Source organism: Phoxinus phoxinus (assembly GCF_949152265.1).
Source record: "Phoxinus phoxinus genome assembly, chromosome: 1".
Lineage (NCBI taxonomy): Eukaryota > Metazoa > Chordata > Actinopteri > Cypriniformes > Leuciscidae > Phoxinus > Phoxinus phoxinus.
Genome location: NC_136876.1, coordinates 8,022,002 through 8,036,589, shown reverse-complemented (window position 1 = coordinate 8,036,589; position 14,588 = coordinate 8,022,002). Strand labels below are relative to the sequence as shown.

At 40.6% G+C, this 14,588-nt stretch overlaps 1 protein-coding gene across 1 annotated transcript in view; it reads left to right on the top strand.

Annotated features, from left to right (window-relative positions):
* Positions 1-14,588, top strand: part of LOC307000642 (uncharacterized protein) — a 395,066-nt gene that overhangs the window by 337,379 nt on the left and 43,099 nt on the right. The window lies entirely within an intron of this gene.

Genomic DNA, 14,588 nt, shown 5'->3' with positions numbered 1-14,588 from the left:
ATTTCTCCCACACATGACTGACATTTAATGAGATTGCTGTCTGTCTACATTATTAACGATTTCACCCTTGATATCCAGCATCATATATACATTTCAAATAGTTTGTTCTAGTCAGTTTGATGTTTCATTCACACCATGAGGCTTCATGAAGTCCCAACAATTACTATGAACTTAAAAAACAAAAACACCAGGCCCGGCTCAAGCTTTGAGATGTAGTGTGGACCAAGTGAAATTCCTAGTTTTAATATTATTTTATTTTTCCCCTGTCAAAAAAACTTTATTTTATAACAAAAGAGGCAGATCTTGATATTCGCAGGGCTCAACACAAATGAGCTTTTCTACGGGTTTATTCTGGTTCAGGTTTTTACTTTCCCTGCATACAATTTGCACCACACAAAAATTCAAAATAATAATTATATATATATATATAAGTAGTATTTTAATAAATATAAAGGCAAGTAAAAAGAACAACTGAACAAATTACAAACAATAGCACAAATAAATACAATCAGTAGCTTCACACACAATCAAGCTTCTGATTATCAGAAAGATTTGAAACTAAAGACCATCCGTACTGATTATACATTTACATTGTCATTTAGCAGACTCCTTTATCCAAAGTGACTTACAAATGAGGACTAAATTAAGCGAGTCATCGTGATGAGGCAAAAACAATGCAAGAAGTGCTCAAAATACAAAGTTCAGGCATAGATCAGAGTAGCATAAATCAGACAAGGTAGGATTAAACGACAAGTTTTTTAAATATTTTTTTTATGAGGTTAAGTGCTCTCAGAAGAGATGAGTTTTCAGTTGTCTTTTGAATGTAGTCAGGGATTCTGCATCCCGGATGAGGGTGGGGAGATCGTTCCAGCAGCAGGGAACCGTGAATGAGAATGTTCTGGAGAGTGATTTTGTGGCTCTCTGTGATGGTACCACGAGCCGTCGCTCATTGACCGATCGCAGGCTTCTGGTAGGGATATAGACTCGTAGGAGCGAGTGAAAGTAGGCGGGAGCTGAGCCTGAGGTCGATCTGTAAGCAAGCGTCAATGCCTTGAACTTGATGCGAGCAGCGAATGGTAGCCAGTGCAGAGAGATGAACAGAGGAGTGACGTGGGCCCTTTTGGGCTCATTGAAGACAAGACGGGCTGCAGCATTCTGGATCATTTGTAGAGGTTTAGTTGCACATGATGGAAGACCAGCCAGAAGAGCATTGCAGTAATCAAGCCTAGAGATAAGTTGTGTTGCATGCTCAGTTAGGAAAGGCCTGATCTTCCTGATGTTCTGATGTTATCTTTGTAATTTGGTCTGCAAAGGTCAGCTGGTCATCAAATATTTCTTGATGGGGTGATTGATGAGCTTCACTGATGATGTAATGCACTGGGAGGAGCTGATCTGCCAAAATAAAATAAAAAATCAGTTACTGAGTTTGTTTTAACAGGGTCAAATACCCGATGTTTAATGTTCGTGTCTGATTGATATTCAATTCACAAAAGTGATTTTGTATACATAGAAACTTTTGTGAAAACAAAATGTCAGAATATAGGTGAAATAATGCTGGATCATCATTCAGCGTAACATATGCATGTACAAATGAAACAATGGACACTTTTTTTAATGGTTACAAACTTATTGCTGACAAAAAAAAGTGGTTTGAAGGATAGTGGCAAAGTAGAAAAACTTAAAATGAAAATGAATGAGTATTTGGGGCTACCCAGATTTTTATTTTTAAAGGCCAGTTATTTCATGGATCCAGGATACTGTGCATCCTGATAAAGTTCCCTAGAGATCGGCATGGGGTACTCTCAATAAGATCATCTCTCATTGCAAATCAATCCAGCTATTAGGTGAATTGGAAAAAAAAACATGCCAATCTCTAGGTTTGGTGAAGGGTGTGTGAGGATGTGCGGCTATTTTAATTCCAGAGGCCAAGGGAACTTTATCAGGATCATAGTATCCTGGATCCATGAAATAACTGGCCTTTAAAAATAAAAATCTGCCTGCCTCTATGGGAATTTAACATTGGGGTGTCCTGACTTATGCACCCTGTATTTTAAGGAAGAACATTTATTTATTTACGATACATTATTCATTCACAAAGAAAATTGGTGTCCTGAAAGGTTGGAGTTTTCTTAATTTTGTTAATTAAGGCATTAAGATCAATTTCCAAAAGGTGATTTTTTATTCCTCTTTTTTGTCAACTTTAGCATGGGTGTGTTCACTTATGCTAAGCACTGTATATAGCTCCTCCCACTGCAGTCACATGGTCAGTGAAGCTCCTCCCTCAGCAATTCCCCAATAAATGCTGGAATATTCCCATCAGCTACAAGTGAAGACGAGCATCAAAGCATCAGGAGAGGCATTACCAGTACGTCTGAGAAAGAAACCGGACACAAGGTCTGCCAAAGCAGTAAGCAATGCTAGGTCTCGAATGCCTTAATACAATAAGGCCATAGAACAATAGTGGTAAACCATTAACCAATGGTAGAAATATCCTATTAAAACCTCCCCATTTCCTAACAGTTCCCACCACCAGCAAGGGTTTGCCAGTGAGCCTTTATTCATGAAGAATACCTCCATGCCAGTCGGCAATCCTCCAATGTGGCTGTAAAACACAGAATACATTTTAACACAGTGGTCTCAAACTCAATTTCTGGAGGGCCACAGCTCTGCACAGTTTAGCTCCAACGCACACCTACTTGGAAGTTTCTAGTAATCCTGAAGCCTTGATTAGCTGGATCAGGTGTTTGATTAGAGTTGGAGCAAAACTGAAGAGCTGTATATATTGATAGCGCTCACTGATGCCCGCGAATTAGTTAAAATCTCCGGAATCTAGAGCGAGCGCGCCCGCGAGACAGAGACTGTGCTCCAAACCGCGCAGCGCGTGCACGGCAGAGAGGGAGAGAGTTTTAACCCTAGAACCATCTGGGGTTTACCAGTGCATTGCAATTGTTGTGTGTAATTCTGGTTGATTTTCACGTGTTTGTCTTTTGTCCAGGTGCTGAAGACCGCCAGTGGGAGCAGTGCCCCTTGCGGTGGTGGGTCCCGTGGTGTGTGCAGTGGTTGTGTGTGCACCAAGTGTGATAATTTCCCTTGTGGTGCGTGGGTGTGAAATTCAGCATGTGTGAGTGGGGTGTTGTGTTATGGATGCTCATTGCTCGGGCCACTAGCCTCCCACTGGTAAGTTTCAGCCCTATCTTCACCTCTTGGTTGTGTGTGTGTGTGCATTGTGACTAGAGTATATTGTGTGTTTGTTATTTGATTTGGTGTCAAGTACATTCTATTTGCTGTGAAATCTGTATTATATGTTGGTTGTGAAATCTTGAATCTTTGGAGTGACTCTAGTGTGCATGGCTCCATTGGTTTTACATTTTTATATAAAGTAAAAAGAGAAATTAATAATAATAAAAATATATTTTTGTATTCGACCACTGTCTCTGGCTGATCCATTCACGAACCTGAGTGCCTTGTTAGCGAAAAGTCACTAAGTCTTTGGGTATAAGTCCCATTGTGGCGTAGTCTTCTAGTTGTCTGGGTCTAAGCCCAGTTATATCTATTCCACCTGCCACATTAACATGGGCAAACGGAGCATAATCTAATTACGTATGTGCTAATTTGCATAAATACCACAACAGATCTAAACATTGGGTATATAGCCAGGTGAAAATGTCTTGTTGACATATAGCAGTAAAAGACTTCATGTTAAGGTCTGAATGGAACCCATTTAGGCTACCCATGAGCATAAATACATAGAGGGAGGATGTTTAAAATAGAAAGATGTTTAAAATCTTATAAGATTTATGTGAGAGACCACAAACAGTTTTGCTCTTATAGTGTGTGGTGTGCTGCGGTGGGAAGAAGACAAGACACCACACACACAAACTGCCAGAGTCAAGGGATTTCAGTAAACTAGGCTTCATTACATTTTTTAAAACACTTTGAAATTTCACTGGTTCACCGCTGGGGGCGATGATCTCTGTCAACCTATAAATCATGAGGAGTCACTGAGAACCAAAGTGTCTGTGGGTTTTACCTGATTACCAAGTTTTGTACACGTTTTAATTAGACATTAGTATAATTAAAATGAATAATGGTAGTTAATAGTCTTATTAGTGTTTAGTAGTTAATTGGCCTGTTTAGCTGAGCCATTCATAGAACAAACAAAACAAACCCTGACAGTTGATAAAAAAACAAAAAAACATATAGACACTTGATAATCTTATTAGTTGTTTTTGTTGCATTTACACTGTTCTGACCACTAGGGGTCACCGTGGAGACGGGTGTTGGATTGTTTCGAAGCCTCGATATGCACACCACTAGTGTTTTATTCTTTCAAAAGTGTTTATGTTTGACTTGATTAGTTAAGGTGCATATGGATTTAATTCTGCATAACTTTCTAAAAGAAAAGTATTCATTGTGACTTCCGAGGGGGCCTAACTTCAACATCTGTAGGCATTTAGTTAATGAATCTGAAGCGCTGTCCTACTTAAAGGGATAGTTCGGCCAAAAATTATATTAAACCCATGATTTACTCACCCTCAAGCCGTTTGAGATGCATATGTCAATCATTTTTCAGACAAACACATATTCAGTTAGAAAATGTCTTAGATGTTTCAGTGGTTATAATGTCAAGTTATGGGGTCCGCCTCCTTCAAGTCCCAAAAATGTGCATGCATCCTTCAAAAAAAAAAAAGTAATCCATCCGGCTCCAGGGGGATAAACGAAGGCCTTCTGAGGGTAATCCGTGCGGTTTTGTCATAAAAATATACATATTTAAAACTTTATAAATGAAAATAACTGGCTTCCGGCAACGGTCGACGCGCGTTCACGGGAGATGGATGCCGGCGTATGACGTAGGACATTATCCTGAGAGGAGTTTTGTTTTGCTCTGCTCTCTGGCTGCGCTGTCGCGTTCCTTTGTGTTCGTCTGAAAAATATGCATCTCGAACAGCTTGAGGGTGACTAAATCATGGGTTTAATATCATTTTTGGCCGAACTATCCCTTTAAAGTAACACTATGGAACTTTTTCATCTGCGGTCACCCTACTCGTTGGAAGCGGAATTGTCTCATTAGAACTACAGAAACGCGACCCGATCTGGCAATCTTACATAGCGTGGTTATAGGAGATAAAGGACCGCAAAGCGGAGGCATAAGAGCCTTTCACCCTGTTACGACTTGATGAACCACTGAAACGATTTTGAATTATTTGGAGGTAAAAAAATCTTACTTGGTGTTGCTTTAATTACAAGAAAAACAGGTATGGGGTGCTACAATAGTAATAGTAGTAGTAGTCTAATTCATAGTAATAATACATGGCTCAACTTTTTAAGCACCTTCTCAAAACTCTACGTCATCCGCTTCTGAGCATTTATCCATGGGTATGATAATGTATTCTTTCATTCATGAGAATATATATTTTTTTTTCTTTTGTGAATCACATTTTAAATAGCAAATCACACATTTTAGCCAGAAAATTTAGATTTAGATAGATTTTTTGCTTCTCCAAATCATGCAGCCCTACTTTTAAACCAATCGCTGCGCTGTATTACACATGTGATCGCATTACAGAGAAGCATTTAAAGCGTTCAGAGCGCGCATGAGAGTGGTTTCTGCCGCGATGAGTTTAACAACACTCAACTTGTGGATCATAGATCATATACCCACCGGAGCGAGCGTGTTTCAAGTTTTTATGGACATATATTTCATATACTCTAATGCTCTAAACATCACCTTATATGCGCACATATTTAATAAGTCTTCTTCAAATTAAATACATGTGCAAATAAGGACACTGATACAGCTGTCCACTGGCCATGAGCGATGACATTGAGGAGGAGTCTTATAATTTAATAAGGAAAATGAACGTGCACGTTTTAGCCAGAAGTTTCGTCTGAATTGCACGTGTTTCTACTTTCATCATTCAAATGACTTGTTGTTGCACTTATGATAAGCACGGTCAGCATCAATTCTAGTAGGCTACAAGTTATTTATGCTTTCGAAATGGTTAGTTTTCCCTTGCCATCGTTAGCTAAAATAAACAATTGTGAATAAATGCCGTTTGTGGTAGCCTACACAGCCGAGTTGCGCACTGCAAACGCAGCATATTTGAAAGCACAAAAGCGCGCTCTGCTCCTGCGCCACATACACATTACACACTGCAAACATGCACTGCAAACAGAGAGAGTGTGTGAAATAGTTGATGTGACGGAGCTGCGAGAATAGCCGTGATCCTCAACAGGCTTTCAAAATATGCAGGCTGTCGCGATTCGCGAGTAATCTCCCCTCGCATTCATCACACGAAAGGCGAAGCTTGAATATCCAGGTATGTCCCTCTTTGGCTAATGTATTTTAGCAACATGGCTGCCGCCACTCACTCATATGTTTTCTAAATGCCAGATTCTACGCTTACGAGAATACTTCATTAGTTGATTGAAGTAATGACACATGAATGAGCACATGTGCTTTTGATAGAACCAGTGTTCGAATTGAGGGGGGGCTGGGAGGGTCCAGGACCTCCCATAAGCATCAAGGGACCCCCCATAAGGCCCAAAAAAATTACCTTGGGGGGTCCCCTGGTTTTTCATTAAAACAAAAATAATAGAAACAATTTATTAGGTAACATAATATATTTGTTTTATAAAAGTATTGCGCTGCCGCTCCCATTAGAAAGTACTGAAAAGAAGCTCAAGTGCGCCACACGCTGTTTTTTGAAGGAATTTACAGACTGTTGAATTTATAAACAGATAAATTTTATTTATCGTGCCATTTATACGGCAAAAAAAAAAATATATATATATACATTTTTGCGTGTAAATTATATGCACTGCAAACCCCTTGGGTAGGATTAGGGGTGTGGAGTACGTGCGTATTACATTCAATAAAGTGCGTGTCATATGCACGCGAAACTGCGTAGGCCTATCTTATGCACGCAAAAACTATTTTTGGCGAATAAATGGTACGAGAAATTAATTTTGTGCTATAGATAAGCACTTTCACGAGAGTCTGGCAGAGTGGATCCTCGTTTTCACCTCACGATGACGGTAAGATAATATTTCTTTCTTTTATGACTGTTTGGTAATTTACTGATCTGAATAGAATTTCGCCATTAACGCTTGTCTGGGACACGTGCGTGTGTGTTTTAAGGGACAAGGGAAGGGGAATTGTACAAATGCCCTGATTAAAAAAATGTTCAATATCAAAAAAAATTAATAAGAAATAATGTACTCTGTTACTAACGTAACCTCAGTTCCCTGAGAGTAGGGAAAGAGTATAGAGAGTAAAAATTAGGGAAACTATGCCCTTTAATAAAGCTAAAAAAATGATTCTGATAAGAGTGTTTTCCAAAAGTGATGTAATGAAACATTGACAATTTAAGTTTGAAGGGAGTAAAGCCTCTGGGCTATTAAAGAAATGTAATTTTGACAAAAGAAGATCTTTTATTTTAAATAAATGTTATTTTTAAATCAGCTTACTTCAGTGTGATATTTTCATGCTTAACGCTGATAATTTATGATAATAATAATTGTAATGTGATGATCAGACGGAGATATCTAAATCAGAGAATATTTTAGGTTTGGGCGGTTGGTGGGTGGATTATTTATTTTTAACAGCGGATTCGGGGGACTCAAAGTGCACCAGATTAATGAATTTATCTTTAAAATGTAAAAAAAATTATTCCGGGGGGGCATGCCCACGGACCCCCCTAGAGGTGCCGGGACCCCGTAAGAGCTTTGACTCAATTCGAACACTGGATAGAACAAAGTGTTTTTTGCAAAGAATCAACTTAAAAGGTTACACATTGTAGCTTTAACATGGAGAGGTGGGGTAAAGTACCAGAGTAATCATTATGGACAATGTCAGTAAAGATTACGCCGACTTTTACCTTCAGTAAAAAGGTCTGGAAAAATTACCTCAGGTAATACTAATCCTGTGCGAATAGACCAGCTGTAAAAATGTAGGTAAATATTCCGTCATTTACTGTTTAAAAGTAGTTTTCTGCGGTATTTCAAGTATGGAGACGCTTGAAAAAGCATTCAGTTGCGTTCTAGACTGTGGGACAAACTCAAGTGTTTTCCAAATACCATTCAAATCAGAAAAAAGATTGAAAGCAATTGGTAGAGGCACAAAACATATTTTACCGTTAGGTAAGTGTCTTTTACCAACATAATCCAATCTGAAGTTAATTAATACATCGCTCGACCGGATATAACAGTTTCTTTTTTATAAATATAGGTTAAAATGTGTTTGCGCTCATGATATCAGGAAGCACCGTAATACACACATGACGACATGAGGGTGAGGGCAAAAAATCGAGTTACTTCTCCCATTACTAAAATTAAATACCTGTCACAGCCCTATTGCTGGCTCGCTCTGATTTTTTTTTTTTTTTTTTTTTTTATACATCATTGCGCATGAAAGATACATGACAGAGACACATGGTATAATTTGGTCAGTCAGCACAACCATCTAGTAGGCATTCATTGCTGTAGGCAAGGCGAGTTTATTTATATAGCACATTTCATACACTATAGCAATTCAAAGTGCTTTACACAGAAAGGAATTAAAATAATCACAAAATAAAAGCAAGGAAAATGAAAAAAAGTTATAAAATGAATTTAAAAAGATATATGATACAGTTATAAAATGAATTAAAAGAGTAAAAAGATGATACAAAGATAAACTTCCCATCTGGCAAAACACCGGTGTATCACAACTGTTTTACTCTTGAGTTCCCCTTCAGGAACTACCGCTGCGTGGAATCGCAGTGGGAACACCCCCAGCGTAGCGCGTCTGAAGCATGAATGAAATCAGTCAATGGAGAGATAGAGCATCACAGCGAGTGACGTCATCGACCAGGAAGCTATAAATATCCCCTGAATACACAAGCCGCCAGCTTTTGTCACTTCAGCAAAGCGCTCTGTGTGTGTCTGAATCTTTCGATTGTGTTTGTCTGTTTCTAGTGTTCTAGACAGGAGTTTTTCACTATATCTATATTTATATATATATATATATATATATATATATATATAAAAACAGAATGGAAAACTCCCCTGGAGATACCGATCAGGAGGGACCTACTTCTTCCACGGTGCCATCTTCCACCCTCGCCCAGAACTGTGGAGGCTGTGGGCTTGGCCTCTGAGGGGGCCCAGCTCGTAGATCTTGGTCTCTCGACTGAGGTCGTTGAGACCATCCTCCAGTCCAGAGCTCCCGCCACAAGGAGGCTTTATGCCGCGAGGTGGAAACTTTTCACCTCCTGGTGTAGTGAGCGCCAGCAGGACCCAGTTAACTGCCCGGTCGGTACAGTGCTGGAGTTCCTGCAGGAACGTCTCTCTACAGGGTTATCCCACTCCACACTGAAGGTGTACGTGGCGGCCCAAGCTGCTTACCACGTCCCTTCGAGCGGAGGCTCTCTCGGGAGACACCCACTTGTATCTCGTTTCCTCCGTGGCACCTTGAGGCTGAGGCCGGCAGTACGCACGAGGGTACCACCTTGGGATTTGGCCGTTGTTCTACAAGGCCTTTTCCTGGCTGCCTTCGAGCCCCTTGAAGAAGTTTCTGAAAAGTTCCTTAGTTTAAAAACTATTTTCTTGCTTGCTATCTTATCTCTCAAAGGGATAGGAGATATTCAGGCGTTGTCAGTGGCTCCCTCGTGCCTGGAATTCTCGCCTGGTATGGCTAAGGTGTTCCTCTACCCTAGGCCAGGCTATGTTCCCAAGGTTCCAACAACTACTGTTAGACCTGTCATACTGCAGGCTTTTTGTCCTCCTCCATTTCTTACGTCAGACCAAGAGAAGCTTAATCTGCTGTGCCCAGTTAGGGCTCTAGACGCTTATGTCCACAGAGCTGCCCTGTGGAGGAAGTCTGAACAGCTGTTCGTTTGCTTTGGGTCTCCCAACAAGGAGGGGGCCCGCTTCTAAGCAGAGAATGAGCAAGTGGGTGGTCGAGGCTATCACACTTGCTTACGAGTCAGCCGGTCAGCCTTTCCCTTTGGTTGTTCGGGCCCACTCCACTAGGAGTATGGCTGCCTCTATGGCTCTTCTTTCTGGAGTTGCTCTTCAGGACGTTTGTGATGCGGCAGGCTGGTCCTCACCGCATACTTTCGTCAGGTTTTATAGCCTTGACTTCGGCTCCACTCCCGGGGCTCAGGTTCTCTCGTCAGTCTGTGCTCCCTAATGCACACACTACGGGGTTTTGGTCGTATGGGGACGTGGGTATTGCGTTCCCACTGCGATTCCACGCAGAGGTAGTTCCTGAAGGGGAACGTCCCGGGTTACGTATGTAACCCTAGTTCCCCGAAGGAACGGATACTGCCATACTTCCTGCATCCCCTGGATCGCTTACTTCAGTGACTTTAAGCTGGCGGCTTGTGTATTCAGGGGATATTTATAGCTTCCGGGTCGATGACGTCACTCGCTGTGACGCCCTATCTCTCCATTGACTGATTTCATTCATGCTTCAGACGCGCTACGCTGGGGCGATTCTGCGATTCCACGCAGCGTCCGTTCCTTCGGGGAACTAGGGTTACATACGCAACCCGGGACGATTTTCCCATGGTGATTACACTGTAGTTTTAACATTTTACAAAAACATAAAAGATCACAATCTCGATGATTCAATTGAAAAGTAGTTTGTCTTCAAGATAATAATATAAATCGTCAGAACGCCCACCCAATCGGTCCTTTCACTCATCATGGCTGTTAGGAAACTAATTTGTTTCTCCACTCAGTGGTTTCTCCACCGCATGGATCTTCATGTGTTTCTTCAGCTGACTTTTAGTAGAGAAACTCTTTCCACACTGATCACACGTGTGCGGCTTCTCTCCGGTGTGGATCTTCTCATGCGCTTTCAGATTTCCAGACAGATTGAATCTCTTGTCGCAGTGTGAACACTTGTAAGGTTTTTCTCCAGTGTGAATTCTCTGGTGTAGTTTTAAACTGTTTGCTGTAGTAAAAGTCTTCTCACACTCAAAGCACATGTAGTCTCTCACACCAGTGTGAGTTTTCTGATGTATTTGCAAACTTTGCCGCAGTGAAAAACTCTTTCCACACACAGAACATGAATGTCGCTTCTCCTTCGTATGAACTGTCAGGTGTTTCTTCAGGTTCGATGACACAATAAATGTTTTGCCGCAATGATCACATGTGAACGGCTTCTCTCCGGTGTGGATCTTCATGTGAAGCTTAAGACTTTGTCTTTTTGAGAATCTCTTTTCACACTGATCACACATGAACGGCTTCTCTCCAGTATGAACTCTCATGTGAAGCTTAAGACATGATTTTCGTGCGAAACTATTCCCACACTGATCACATGTGAACGGCTTCTCTCCAGTGTGAATTCTCATGTGAAGCTTAAGATTTTGTTTGTTTGAGAATCTCTTTTCACACTGATCACACATGAACGGCTTCTCTCCAGTGTGGATTCTCATGTGACTCTTAAGGTATCCTGAATCCCTGAAACTCTTCCTACATTTATCGCATGTGAACGGCTTCTCTCCGGTGTGGATCATCATGTGTTTCTTAAGATCTGCTGAATCCCTGACACTCTTCCCACATTTATCACATGCGTACGGCTTCTCTCCAGTGTGGATTTTCATGTGTCTTTTAAGTTTATAAGAATCCATGAAGCTCTTCTCACACTGATCACATGTGAACGGTCTCTCTCCAGTGTGAACTCTCATGTGATAATCAAGACTCTGTTTGCTTGAGAATCTCTTTTCACACTGATCACACATGAAAGCCTTTTCTCCAGTGTGGATCATCATGTGACTCTTAAGGTGTGATGAATTTGTGAAACTCTTCCCACATTTATCGCATGCGTACGGCTTCTCTCCAGTGTGGATCCTCATGTGAACCTTAAGGTGTATTTTTTGTGTGAAACACTTCTCGCACTGATCGCAGGAGAACGGCTTCTCTTCAGCGTGAACTCTCATGTGAACATTAAGACTTCGTTTGTATGGAAAACTCTTCCCACACTGACCACATGTGAACGACTTATCTCCGGTGTGGATCCTCATGTGTTCCTTAAGATGTACTTTTAGTGTGAAGCTTTTCCCACATTGATCACATTCATGCGGCTTCTCTCCGGTGTGAGTTTGCATGTGTATATTAAGATTTGGTTTTTGTTTGAAACTCTTCCCACATTGATCACATGAGAACGGCTTCTCTCCAGTATGAACTCTCATGTGAATCTCAAGACTATGTTTGGTTGTGAGACTCTTTCCACACTGAGTGCAGGTGAAAGATTTCTTGGCTCTTCTTTTCTTTAAAAATGTCTTTTTAGTCTTTGAGCGACTCAAAGTTTTTTCTCCAGGTTTGAAATGATGTTCCTCCTCCACTTCACTCAGTTCTTCACTCTCCTCACTCTCTTCCATCAGGTCTGAAATGAAAGAGAGAAAAAAAGATTACTTTACTTTTCAGTAAATCAAAAAAGTGTTTCTGAATCATGTCTGAATATGACAAAGGGGAAATTAAACTAGACAGATGTCTAAATATATAATCTCATAACTTTGAGTAACAAGCTGAAGTAACCAAGAAATCCAGATTTGCTTTTTAGTCTAGATGGAAATAGGGGTCCACGCGCACCCCCCGGCTTTTTATGCCACCTGATTTTTTTTAAAAGCATTAACCCTTTAGAACCTGAAGCTAAAATAAGTTTTTGACTGTAAAATTCTAAAACAATGTGCTATCTTCATGTGCAAGGTGTCATCTTTTTCAGAAAAAGATTAGCTTTCAACAAATTACAGTTATTGACCATTATTGTGTGTAGTGTGTTTGTAAATAGAATTTAAATAGACAAAAAAAAAAAAAAACGAGAATAAATGTACTCATTTTTATTTAGAAAATTGGTCCATTAAGGATACAGTGCGTGAGGCTCTACAGAGTCACACATTCTTGATGAAGTCCCAGCAGGATGCTTGTTTGTGCCCAAGGAAGCAAGATATGAGGTCCTCAAGTGGGGTCATGCTTCTGCCCTTATTGGATATTCAGGAACTGAGAGGACGTTGAGTTGAAGTATCTTTAATGTCCCCAAGGGGCAATTGGATTGTTGGATTTTCTTCAGAGACACTTCTGGTGGCCAGAGATGACAAGAGAGGTCCGATCTTTTGTACAAGCCTGCCCAGTCTGTGCTCAACAGAAATCCTCTATTCAGCGCCCTGACGGCCTTCTACACCCCTTGCTGATCCCACAACGCCCCTGGTCTCACATCTCCATGGTCACACCACGATCTGTCCAGCAGAGGGAGACTGTTTTAGACCTTAAATAGTTTTTGTAGGCCTATGTCACCCATAAATGTCAGAGAAAAGAACAGAATCAGAGTTTTTTTTTATAGAAAATTGTACTTGGCATATTATAGGCTACTGTAAAAACACATAATTATAGTTGATCATAACTAGAGATGGAAATGGCATGAAAATTTCATTTCATGATTATAGTGAAAAAAATAATCACAGTTATCACAGAATCTTGTTCTAAAAGTACTAATACTACACAATGAAATCAATTCACCAAGTTTTATGTCGAAAACCAGCAAATAACCATCAATATGCACTTTTTACTTTAAACATTAAAATAATAACATTTAGGATGATGGCCAGATTTGAAAGGAGTGTCTTTATGTTATCTACTAACATGTACACGTTCAAATAAAGTTATGACAAAAACTGTTTTATAAAAAGATAAACCTCACATATTTCATTTTTATAAAAAGAATGAGTAAAAAAAGATGAATTACTTACATTTACAATGCACATTAGCTTATCTTTTATTATTAATAGTAAAATTCGGTCTGGTTTATCCGTCTGTCGCTGCTATGCAACCATGAACTGCGCTCTCTACAACGACAAAGTGGTTTTAGTAGCTAATGGATTTCCACCACCGAAAAACACTTGCTGAAGCTTTTCTACTAGATTTATTTACGGAGAAGAGAAAAACACCCGTAGTGTTTGGGTGCACCCCCATACTGAAAAGTTCAAATGTTTTCATCTCGCTGCCCCTGGAAAAAATGAGCGCGTCGCTTCAATTATTATGAGCGCGCTTCCCGCATGCGCCTACATTTGAAAGAGCGAACTCGATCGCGCAGAAGATGCGATATGTGAACGACCTACTGGATTTTTTTTTTAACTGCTCGTGCCGCCCCCCATGTGACATGAAAAAATGCCACCCCGGGCCACTGCCCAGTTCGCCCGTGCCAAAAAACGCTACTGACCGCACCACTAATCCTAACCCCTTCCCCACAACTAATCCTAAACCTACCAATACTAGGGGGGTAATAATTTGGCGGTGATCAGAATTCTGCACGACACCGGCGTAGACATACACGCGGCGTAGACATAGACACGGATAGCTCAAAATGCGTACAGATACCACGCCGTGTGGCAGTGGCGTGTATTTTACGCATAGTCATGATGTCATGTTGCGTTTGGTCTACCCTGAAAGAATTTTGTGCAGACCTTTTTGACCAGCTTCTCTGGTAAACTTTGTTTCATGTTATTGGACTCTTTTTGCTTGCAACATCTAGTGTGGATTTGTACGTTGCTCAACCCAGCACTTATGCTGAATCCTTTGTGTTTGCTCAGGAAGAAAACTAA